Genomic DNA, 13,306 nt, shown 5'->3' with positions numbered 1-13,306 from the left:
GGTGGTGCGTTGGGTGATTGCGGGCCTCCTGGATCCAACGGTTCAGTTGGTCCTGCTTCGTCTCTTCAGGTGCGCATGGTGGGGGCGGACCTGCCCACCTGTCCTAGGAAATCCTGTGGGACTGGTGGGTTCATGAGCCAACTGGTCCCACGCCTCAGCCTTGTACGCTCCCCAAAGGACCTGGCCCTGCATGAGTTGGGCCTCATGGTTGTGGACTAGGAGCCAGGCCATGTACCTGGACTCAACACCCCACCTCTGCGCTCGAAAGCGACTACACTCACCTACACCTGACATTCTAACTGCAGGTCTGTTCTACAATCGTTTATGCTGTGTATTCCCGCCTATGGGGCTTATATAGTCCGTTTTCCCGCATATCTGTGATTGGCCAGTTTGGAATTGTTTCAACTTCAGTAAACCTGCATTGTCATGCTCTAGTTTGTATTCATTCCTATATATGATCTAATATTGCATTTCTAGGAACTGCTGTCATGGCTTAGTGGTTCTGTACCTTGACTATGGTGTATAGTATTCTGGGTTCGAACCTGGCCACTGCTTTTATTTTCATGACTGTCTAGACATGTTGAGGGGTGTGTCTGTGTAAAGGCATTTTGGATACGGCTTGCTCACCGTTGCCCATCGGTTAGCTCGTTTGCGCGGCCAGCTCCGGCGCAAACGGGTACGCCGGTTTAACACTCATTTGGCTATTAGCACGCATATGCGCTTAGCCAATTAGGGGCACATATATTTAACGTGGTAAACCACTGCTCGGCTACAGGCACTCATTTTGCACCAGTTAAACCTATGCTTATCTACGGGCACATAACCTCACTCTGTTGAACTGTAGCTCAGCTATGGGCACATCTGGCAGTTTATATTCATTTCTTAGCTCACATTTATTCAATATAAATAGGCTATTACATTGCATTTTACATATATTCTGGTTTTATGTGTACATATATGTGTCAGGGACTTGTTTGCTGCTTATTTTGAGAAAAAAAAAATTTGTGTTGTGGGGGCTCGAACCATGAATGCCTGCTCTACAGCCGGCATCTCTACCGCTTCACTATTGCTTCCTGGTTTATTTTGCATATTTAGTTCTTATATGCTTTCCCATTGACTGCTAACTGTAGCTGCGCTCTGGCACGCCAGCATAAGCGAGCGCACTCACGGTTAAACATTGTTACAGTTTAAAAAAAATATGACATGTTCATTTATATTTCTTTTATGTTTAATAGTCTGTGGGGGCATGTGTTGTGTTGTGTTTATTCACATTTCCGTGGACTCTGTTGTGGGTGTCTACTTTGGGCACTTTTAAACTTCTGGGGGCGTGTCCGCTTGCAGGGCTCAGCCTACGGACACGCCCCCTACTGTCTTACATGGCCGTGTTCGACTTAGGTGTGATTCAGCATGCTCTCATGAATATGCAGAGCATGCTGACATCACTCAGTTTAACTGCAGCCTCCGTGTAAGAGTTATAACTCTTACACGGAGGCTTCGTGAATCCTGGGGAAAGTCTTTAGCCAGAAAGAGAACTAACACACTTTTGCAGTTCCCACAAACTATGTTTCTATGTAATGGGTCCACTTCTGACATTTTATATAACTTGCAGACTTCTCCACCCTAATCTAAAGTATTACACTTGTTAATTGCCTCATTGTTTTTGGCTACGAATATCACTAGGTGGCTATTACTTCTAAGAGATTAAGAGATGGCTATGATTGCTAGTATTATAGTCTCTTGTGCAGCACTGACCATCTTTCTAAGTATCCTATGAATGTTTCACTGTATCTGCCAACCTGTTGGAATATGCTCTAACGTCCCTGTGAACCTACATAAAATGAAGCAGCAATAAATTAATGAAAAGTATGCTTTTGCTGATACCTTTAATATTGCATCATCCTTTATCTGGTGCCAGAACTAATATTCTCTAGTCTATAATTTATATTTATGATGGCTTTACATTAAAGTAATTGCACCCAATTATGTGGTATGAGATAATATGCACAACAGTTAATGATATGCAGGTATTCAGGCTTATTTTCTGCTTAAAGAAATTAAAGCAAGGAGCTATCACACAGGACTCGGGATTCTTACTACTGCAGCTCTCGGAGAAGATAACGTGTGTAAACTGAGGAAGCGTGCCTGAGAAATGTTGAGAATTACAGACGTAGGTGTACCGGGGTATTCAGAAAGGCATAGTGCTGTACAAAGTGCTACTCAGCATGCTGCTCTAAACTTACCTACCTTCAAGGAATGTTTTTACAATTACGTGCAAAAGCATTTTGATTAGAAGCACATCCAGCCCCACTCCATGACACCAGGAAAGTTTAAAAAACACATGGCCATGTTACATAGTATTTCTCACAGTGTGTTTTTTTTTCTGGATATGCCACTTTGTATTACATCTGACAGGATATGTTTCAAGATTTTCTGTGTTGGTGGCCCAAATTACGAGCATCCGAATGTGGTCATAAAACATTATATTGTTGTTGCTGTGCTGTTCTAGTCCTGTGTAGGTACTGCCTTCTGTAAGTATCTGCTATCCGAAGTTGATACTACTGCTTCTGGAGACAGGTGTAACTGAGTAAATGCATTTGACATGCAGCAATGCAGGCTATTTTATAAGTTTTTCGCTATGAGACTGTGGTACTGTGGACATTGGTGAATGTACTCTTTCCACAGTATAGTACAATCTTTGAGATGGTAGATATAATTAGCAAGGTATGTGGGGGGCTTTCTCACCTACAAAAATGAATTTATTTATTTACTTGTGCATTTTTTATCTTTTGTGGAATGATGGTTGTCTTGGTCAACCATTAGGTGTCAATTATTTGTGGACTGATATTATGCATCTTATGAAGAAGATTATATATATTTCTGTTTTATAGACTTATATAATTCATTCATTCATTTACTGATATCTACTTTAGCCATTTCAGACTTGTGATATGGTTAGAACCTATCCCGGCACTCACTAGTACAAGACAGATTAACTAATTGTGTGAAGGGTTGTGCTTTCTGGAGATTGGCATAACTGAGTGACCTTAAAGCAGGTGTATGCGTACATGTGTAGCAGGAATTTTGACCAGGATATGTTTTTTGTTACGGTATATTGTCCTGTTTATTAAAAGGTAGCATGTGTCATCTGCTGCAATATCAGGTTTATAGCAAATTTTCCTTATTAAAACAAAGCAGTGAATTATTTTTTCTACAATTTTTTTTACAATTTTGTTATCCAGGATGAGGAATGATGGGTTGCTGAGTATTTCTGATGTGTGTCTTATGTGTGTGTGTGTGTGTGTGTGTGTGTGTGTGTGTGTGTGTGTGTGTGTGTGTGTGTGTGTGTATATATATATATATATATATATATATATATATAGGTCTACTTTGAATGGTCAACATTCCAAAACTTTGAAATTCAGTCTGCCAAGGCCAGAATATACTTTGTAATAAAATAAAAAAATGTAAAATATATTTTTTAAACACTTTTACAGTGGGTCCAGCTCCCCTGCACCCCTCCACACCCACTGGCTAAATAAATATTCCAACTCCATGATCACATTACAGTGAGGAAAACAGTAAATTTCCCATTCCATTCTGTACGACGAACTCCATTAAGAATGTTTAAAGTTCCAAAACTTCGATATTCTAGTTTCGGCAGACTGAATTTCGAAGTTTTGGAATTTCAACCATTCAAAGTAGACCCGTGTGTGTGTGTGTGTGTGTGTGTGTGTGTGTGTGTGTGTGTGTGTGTGTGTGTGTATACATATATATATATATATATATATATATATATATATGAATATGAATATATATATATATATATATATATATATATATATATATATATATATATATATAACATAACAAAAACCTTCTGAAGGCATCTGTAAAACATAAATAAATCTAGTTATAACACAAGAAGAATGCAGCAAGCAGAACCTGTGAATGAGCGCACTTTCGTTCTTTACTTATTTAAGAACATCATCAGAATAAACTGTGCAGATTACAAAGTTAAAATAGTGTAAGAAAACAAATAAAAATGATCTTGTCCAATCAAAATCACAGTTCAACCCTTTAAACATGATGGAAGTGTAATTCTCAAAGTTCGATTGCCCATAAATATATATATATATATATATATATATATATATATATATATATATAATTTATTTATTTATTTTTTTTATTTATTTTATTTATTTTACATTTGTTGACCGGGCTAGTTTAGCTAGATATATGTCCATTAACAGCAGTAATGTAAAAGTTTTTATATATATATATATATATAATTAATATATACATAGATTTATTAAATCAGATTGTGTGTGTATATGCTCTATGTATCATTTTAAAACTATGCAAATTTGCATGACCCAGGATTGGGCCATATATACCTCATGACTGCGCCACGCTGATGGTCACACAATACTCTGATGCTATACATGTGACCACATGCTTTCTATGTCCCACTCTGAATATTAGAGAAAATGAAAACCCTATTTCCTCATTATTTAAGTTCAAATCATTTGACATGTGCTGCTCTCTAATGCTAGAGAAGCTGCAGGTTTTAAGTGTCCCGTTACAACCCATAAACACAGAGTCATAACCTTTTTCCCACTGGGTCTTATCTTTGGGCTCCTTTCCCTTGATTTAAGAAACCTTACAGGAGTAACAAAATATAAGGATTATCTTGGTCACTATCCATAGAATACAGCCCACTGCAAATGTGGCTGTTAAAATGGGTTCTGTTCTTCCCTGCAGCTATCTTCGTTTTAGAACTCATGCCAACTTTGCTGATTACATTTGATTTTCCATCCATGTCTAATTAATTTCTCATCCTTTTCCTTTTTTCTTCCTGTTTTTCTCTTCTCTCTTCCCAGGCATCCCTCACTTAGTGTTAGTAATACTAGGATGGTCATACTGTTTTGTGAATATAGCCACGTTAATATTTATCATATATCATGTGACATTTTAGCTGACGTCTACTGTTTACCACATTTAAAACTGTGATTAGCTGCTGATTTAGTAGCTTATTTGCACTTCTTTCTTTTCTAAGTTTTCACTGGTATACCATCTGCACATAGAGTTGTAAGTCTAGCACTACATGTACCTGCATTACTGTCATAGAAATACGGTAACCCCATCAACTAACATATGCACAGCGTCTCACTACCTATGAAATTATCCAACATCCATCTGCTTGTCTTGTACTAAACACCACTCTGCGCAATTATGTTACCATTTGGTCATTATGTTCCAATGATGAAAAACTCCTCTTGTTCCACAAACCTATCAAATGTGCTGAGCATGTTCTATATTCATACCATGTTGCTAAGGCCTGGAATTCCTTACCTGTATCCATCACATCAATGCCCTCCCTCCAGTGATTTAAACTCATTCTGAAAGACTTCCAAGCCAGAACTTGGCTCTGTTCTTGCTCAACTGCAGGACAAACTATATCCCTAAATATGAACAAACACCTATTCATACTTTATACCTCCTTACACCCCTTCTTCACTCACTTCCTAACTTCAGTCAGTTTCTGTAACCTGACTCTCCGTGTAATTATACCATAACCATGTTTTTTCTCCTACATCGTATTGCAGTTTCTGTTTGTATTATACTAATTTACCTTTGTTTTCTCTAAACTGGCTAAAATGTCTCTAAATATTAAATCATTGTCATATAAGTTGTCTCTATTCTTTACCAGTGTTTTCACATTATGTCTAATTTAGTTTAATTGTTTAAACTGTAGATTATTTGCTTTTTTATTGTATTATTTTGATTATTGTAAAATGATTGTTCTTAAATGTTTTATAATACTTTGGAACTTTTCTCCCTGGGCCTCAACTGAAAATAGGCGCCTACCCAGTCGGACATACCTGATAATCAAATGTCAATAAATGAATAAACACAGATGATCTGCCTTTTATCTGCCATACAATGGGAGGTCTGTAGTTCTGAGTAATGAGATATGAAAAGCTGGGAAATAATAACTGTGCTACATCTTGTGAGTATACATGATAAGCAAAGCCAGCTATATCTGATGACCTGAAAGGACATATTATCCTACATATAATGAAGCCATCAGTAATAATGAGACAGTCCATTACCACCCTCCCCATTCTGCTTAAGGATAATATATAAAATGGACTACGTCCAAACATATGAGCATCCCTTCTTTTTGTCTAGTTTATAGGTGCAAGCAGATTTTTTCCAGCTTTGTCATGACACAATCAAGTTTAGAAGGAGTAAACACATGCTGCTCCATTTGGTGATTTAAATAACTTTTTTTTCTTATGGCAAAAAGTGATTAGAATGAAGTATGAAAAAAAAAGCTTACGCCTGGTGCCCTGTCTATGTGTAGACTAAAAGCCACTAGCTCTGATCTTATTCTCTTTCTGTGATGCAAGGAGTAATGCCAAGTTAAATGAAACTGAGTTAAATTGTAATATATATAGTTTCTTTCTCTCCTCTCTTGTTCATATGCAATTGGTGTGTTTGCTCTCAAGACACAGGAATATGTGACATTTGTCTTTTTGAATATAAAAGTACAGGGAATGTCTTTTGAAGTGTACTGGATCTTCAGACTTTCTGGCTTCACTTCTGAATGTAAACAGATGACCATGAACTGTCTTTTTCTGAGATGTAATTGCTGAAATATCTAATGGAATTAATGGCTTGCATATCACTAAGCCACATGATAGTGGAGTAAAAAGAAGGAAGCAGATTTGGATATATATTAAAAATTCTATTATTGTAGGACTGATGCAATTAAGCTTCTGTTCTTGAGAAATTTTGCTATGATAAGTAGAAAAAGGTCTATTTTCTGCATGACAACAAAAAGATGATTATTTCATGTGATTATCACTGTATGGAGGTGGACAGCAATGTATATAATATGTGCTATGCTATCATATGTTAAGAAGATACCCTTTTGACTAGTCTGTATAATGTACTCATCTGGAAAATGTAGCTACTTGAAAATTATTTATTTTAATTCATCTAATTTATATTAGTTATGGATGGTATTTCTGTAGCAAGAGATAGCTGGGTATCATAAACTTAAGAGTTTCCATCAACATCATCTCTATTTTTATTTTAGTTCTGTGCGTGTGCAATCCTACATATATTTTATTCAGTATGTGCACTATTTTCTTTACTATTTAGGCAATGTTTATTTATTTACCTTCAAGCTCTTGTGGCTGATACACACACACACACACACACACACACACACACACACACACACACACACACACACACACACACACACACACTGTTGTTTACCTGAAAAAGGGTTATCTGTTGATTAATAGGCTGTGTTACACACATCTCTTATTAGACTGCTTAAGCTTACTGCCAGTGAAAGAAAGTAGTACATTTATATTTGACTTAATTAATAACAGCAATGGATAACTGGTGGTTCCTGGCTATACCAGTATAGTGGCAGTACTACAGTGTTAGGAAGAAAGCTGTGGGGGGAATGGGGAATTCTGCCAGCATTCCCTGGGAATTGAGTGTTTGTATATGAAAATAATACTTTGTGAAAGCCTGTTACCAAGGATTAAAGTGGTACTGGAAGACATTCTTTAACAGAGAAAGTTGTGAGAAAGGGACCTGGAGTGCTTGGCCAAAAGACTCCACTCTGTAAGTGGGGAGTGTGCAGTCTAGTCTGGCTGTGGATGTTGGAAGTCCATATACAGAAAAGCAGAGCATATTCTCTTTATGCTCTTGATCCCAGACTGTATCTTGTACATAAATTACTGAAACAGACTTATGTGAACCTTCTTGTTATTACTCCACCCTTGGTTGGCAGGGTAATGATTCAACCCCGTCTGGTGCCAGCCATCTTGATATCATAATGGGTGGCATCCTGCCATCCCCCATCATAGTGGTGGCAGTGGTGCCACCCCATCACACTTTTTTACAGTAGCACTGAACAAAGACAAGTTAAAGTAACTTCATATGACATAAAACAAAGCAAGGAAATCTCTAAGCAAGTTAATGCATTATGATATTTTTAAAACTTATAAAGTATGCAATAATATTGCAGCTTTTATTTGGCATTGTGACAGGAATTTATATCAGAAATAACTAAGAAGGGAGTATATTTCACCTATGCCCTTATACAAAAGGTAGCATCTTAAAACAATGGTGGTGATAATAAATGGGAAGCATCTGACTACTGGTGCTGCTGGGAAATTATTTCATGGCATCCTAATGAAGTTCCACTGCAAGCTGGCAGATGTACACCTGAAATAGAGCTCATAACATCCATCAAATTATGAAGTACAAAAAGAATTTTTCTACAAAAAGCAGTGATGGTTATTCTGTCGAAAACAGCAAAAATAACTTTTCATTGTGTTTATATGGCTGAATAGATGGTATTCAGTTACTACCCAGAAAATTACAGAACAGGCCATAATAGCTAGAAAAGATGGGAAATTAAGAAAACTGTTAAATATACCTAATTCAAAATGCACCAGTGACCATAACTAGCAGACAACCGAGCGAGTTATGAGTCACTTGCCACAGGCTACACATATTGCATCGATTGAAGAATGTAATACACGGCTCTATCTGAACTTTCAGGAGATTAGTAGGATATGCAAAGTATGGAAATTCAGAAAAATGTGCATTTTAAACCACAACAGAAAGACTGGTCAACTAGAAATAGACTTAGTTTAAGATACCCGATTCCTTCCTGAATATATCCCTTTATAGCATAGCAAAATTAGGGAAAGACAATTACGTTAAACTTGCAAAATGCCTTTCACAAGCAAGTAGAACTAGAATGACAAGAAGGTGTCATAATTTGATAAAATGTTCTCAGCTAGAATTCTGTTGTCAGAAAAATGCTAACTTTCTTCAATAAATAAAACCTATTGTATCATTTAAGTTTGATGGGGACAGTTTATAGTCTTTAACAATACTTTTTTCCCAATATATACAGTAGTTTTATTTTATCATAAGATCATTTCAATTCATAGAGCAGTTCAATTTATTGATAAAATATGTCACTTACAGAATGTCTTTGTGTTCAGGGTTGTTCCTAAAACTTGTGATCAGAAATTAATTCAAATTTGTTTTCTCTGTCAGATATGTAACCTTTGTAACTGTCTAAGGCTTTTTAACAGGTTTATGTTAGTTTAAATTAGTCTTTGTTTTTTCACTGTAATGTTTGCCTTTCTTTCCATAACATGCCTAGCATTATTTTTATATTTTATTCTGAAAATTATAATAAAAACATTTACTTCCAATGGGGACAAAAAAGCTTTGGTAACTCATTCAAGGAGAAAATGACCCCTCCAGTGGCCTTTTTTAAATTCTTAAATACACTTTTCACAGTCTCATCATCTTTAATTTCATCTGACATACTTTCTGTGCCTATTAGCTTATTCCCATGAAAACATTCTGAAACAGAACTGACTCTTCCAGTGACTTTATATGGTATAGTGTAGAATGGAGTTCCTGTGGAATACACATATTTCTGTGGAATACACATACCAAAACATAACAAAATTCCACAAATTGTTTTTTCTAGGCAGACTCCCCCCAGACATCTGGCATGTGGGGCTTTACCCACCATGCTCTCTTAAAGGAGAACATCATGATAAGGTGCCTTGGGTACCAAAGATTTCACCAAAATAAGTTAAAAAAAAAAAAAAAAAAAGAAACAATTTCCACTTTCCTTTTGTATCTTGTTTAATTTATTTGGTAAAATACAATCATTGCTATAGCAGTTGTGTAGTTCTTTTGCTGTAAGTGTGTGGAGTCACAATCCTCCTTGTATGCTCTTTGAAGTACCACAACAGATATCCAAGGTGTTGTGATTCAGTGTAAAATAATTACATGTCAAGCTTTTCTGTGGCATTAGGATCCTAGAAAACTGATTCACTTGATGCATAGGTGAATACCCTTCTTTCATACTGTAGAATAACTTAAATATCAGTCTATTAGAAATATGTGATACTTCATCTGTGCTATGGAAAGCTGACATTGGAAAGACAGTTGGATGAGGAATTCACAACAGCAACAGGTATCCAACTCTATTCCTGCTACAGTAAGGCATCTCATATGGGTTGTGGTATATGAAAGCTGTGTTGTACTGGCTCCAGATATCTTGCATAGCTGGAGTCCCTCTACAATAGCAGCACTGTCCTTAGTTTCAGGCAGACCTGCTTCTCACAAAGGCTATGAAAAAGGAACAGCTCTTTGAATTTTAGATGAGATGGAGATCATTTTATGTACCTGCAAGCCAAAAAATAAGGTCAAAGACCTGCTTCCATCTCCTAACTGGTCTTCTCAGACAATGTACCTTCAAGCACAGACTCAGCAATCCCCACATGATAACCTTAAAGTTGTCTTTCTCTCTCTCAGCAACCACAGGAGGCCAACCACCAAGCTCCAGCAGACTTGATATTGCAGCATGTTTAAATACCACTATCCAAAATGCAAGATTGTAGCCACTCCTTTCACAGATCCCTGTCCTGTCCTGCAGTGCAGCTGATAGGCTGATGTGTTATCTCACACCCACACTGTATTCATCCAATGAAATCTCAACACAGCACCAAGTGCAATAGAACAGCAAAAAACAGTAAGTCCATAAGAAATTGGAAAGAAAGGGTGAGAAAGGGTGAGAATGGTCAGAGAGACAGGATTTATGCTGAATATATATGATTACTGTACATTTTTCACAAAGCTGTTAGTATATTTGTTCCTTTTCCTGTCTCCCTAAGACATTACATTAGGACATAAGAGGAAGTCATATAGTGACTAACATAAGGAAGCACCTTGAACATGCCCTAAAAACTACTTTGGCAAAATCTTGCACAACTTGTAATGCTTTGTAAAGAAAGTTATGGGCTGAAGACTAGGAATCCATCTCACAAATCTCCCATTTCAGTACTTTTAAAAAAACAAAAACAGTTAAAGCAAATGATCCTCTAACAGAATTATTCCTACACAGATCCTGCAAAGGTATGCCATACAGAACATAACAAATGCATCTGCTAATCACCTGAAAATAATGTGTTTTTCCCTCTTAAAATCCTTTATCTTATTAATATAAATCTTAACCTGTCTCCTAGGATCCATATGATGAAGCAGCTCTTTTCTCCCATTCTGAGCATAATTTTAGATGGACAGAGGTTAAATATGTTCTGTGAAGGCAATCTCTGGAATAACTTTAGGCATAAAGTAAGGTTTAGAAGTTAAATCTTTTCTGTATTTATGGAGAAATGTATAAGGAGAACACATAGCTGCCTACAGCTTGGAGACCCATCTGGCCAAATTGATAGCCATCAAGAATAGAAACTTTCAAGATAAAAACTTCAAACTTGCCTACACAGTAGACTTAAAGAAGGTAATCAAGCTCTCTAGCAGCAGATTTATGTCCCACTTCAGAGCCAACAATCTTCTTGGAGGTTTCAAATGCACAATACCTTTCAGAAACACTTTCAGTGAGGGCTGACAAACAGCCACAGCAGGCTTTCATGCTAAGCCTATGAGACAAATGACCAGAGAAATTTAATAGAGAAATTGAATCAGCTGCAAAACCTTTACCACATATGTCTTAAACCATGCGCAAATCCAACCAATCACAAATGGAATTTTGTTCCTCAGAATGGTGTGTAAAAACATTGTACTTAGGCACATGGGATTATAACATATAATTTTTGAAGCCTTATGCAAATATTCCTATCCCTTCTGCAAAAGGCTTCATGGCCCTCCAGTCAAGTGCAGAATACAAGCCATTACATGGAATTCTCTGGCCAGCTGTTTTAAAATAAAACCTGAACTAGTACTTTGACCCCCATTTGTACTTACCAAGGTGCAACAAAGAACAATCTTGCCCTGCCTGCTCTTCTATTTACCATGATCAGTTTTATAAGTGAACAGGAAAGAAGCCATAAGGCAGAACCCCACTCTACAGTCATGACATACTCAAGACAGCCAAACCATTATCCAAACATTTACTAGTTCCTCGTTTTTTTTTTAAGAAAATAAACCAGTCCAAATGGGGAATCCCAAAGATCAATATCACAAAACAAAGACATTTATGACTAGCTGATAATCATTATCCATTGTCACCAACCAGCCATTCTGCCTGCTAAAATGTTCTGTTATTAATTGGGAGATTTGCCACCAATCAGATTCCCAGAATCCCTACCAGATTCTAAATACCTGTGGCTATCCTGTTTCTCTGCATGAATGACTGACTACTTCATTAAGTACCATACCATCATAACATTGTCCAAGATTACCTCGTGTCCATCTGTTCAGTACCCTTATAATGTTGTGATAGCTATTGACACTGTCTGCAGTCCTTTCAGACCGCTATGGAGCTTGAGTTGATGTAGCGAGCATGCTTACACCATTGGGAAGAACGTCTTATGATCACCACTCCCATTTCATATTCATTGCTTCTGTGGTCAAGAACTGTAATAGAGATAACCCATTGACAGGGCTGACTAAAATGACCTGCATAGTTGAGATCCAGCACTTATTTTGAATTAGGTTAAGGATCAAAGGAAATCTATTTCTTAAGGAATCTTTTTCTTAATTCCCAAAAGTTTCTGGAAAAAGGCTGGATCTTCTTTAAGTGTTACCATTTACTATAACATAAACCATCAGAATGCTGGCTGGCATATATCCCAACATTTAGATAAAATTCCCTAACTGTCATAATGTTTGGAAATGCACCCACAAAAAGACCCCAACATGGTCTGAACTCTAGCCTTGGTAAGATATACCACATTCCTCACTAAATCCAGGAAACTACCAAAAACTCATTCTCCGTGATGATGGACTCCAAGGAATCGAACAGCTGATGCATCAGATAAAGATTGCAGACATCACTAGAAGCCTTGCCCATGTGGCAGCCCTCAATGGATTTAGGCTGTTGGAGATCAAGTTTTTCCACAACAGTCTGTGTGGGAAGCAAACTAACCTGCTCATGTAATCCAGCAGACATAAGCAGTGGAAAAGAGACTCCAGGTGTTATTAGCAAATTTGGTAAAAACATCAGTAGAGCTAATCAGAATACCTTCTATTACACTTTTTTATATCTGAAAGTAATTGTATGTCTGTAATAACAGACATAACCTATTTTTTATTTGAGTGGCACAGAATGGTATTATTGACAATATATAAATAATATGATGCTTATGAAAAATGAGAGACAGAGAAAGTGGGGGGGCATTTAAAGGGGTAAGAAATTCAGTGCTGCTGAACTATAGCATTTAATGCTTGAATGTGAAGCTCACCACTGTTTCACAATACTTGTTATCCATTAGAG

Source organism: Protopterus annectens, chromosome 6.part1, assembly GCF_019279795.1.
Source record: "Protopterus annectens isolate FY-2018-M chromosome 6.part1, PAN1.0, whole genome shotgun sequence".
NCBI classification, from domain to species: Eukaryota; Metazoa; Chordata; order Ceratodontiformes; family Protopteridae; genus Protopterus; species Protopterus annectens.
This window is presented reverse-complemented; position numbering follows the sequence as displayed.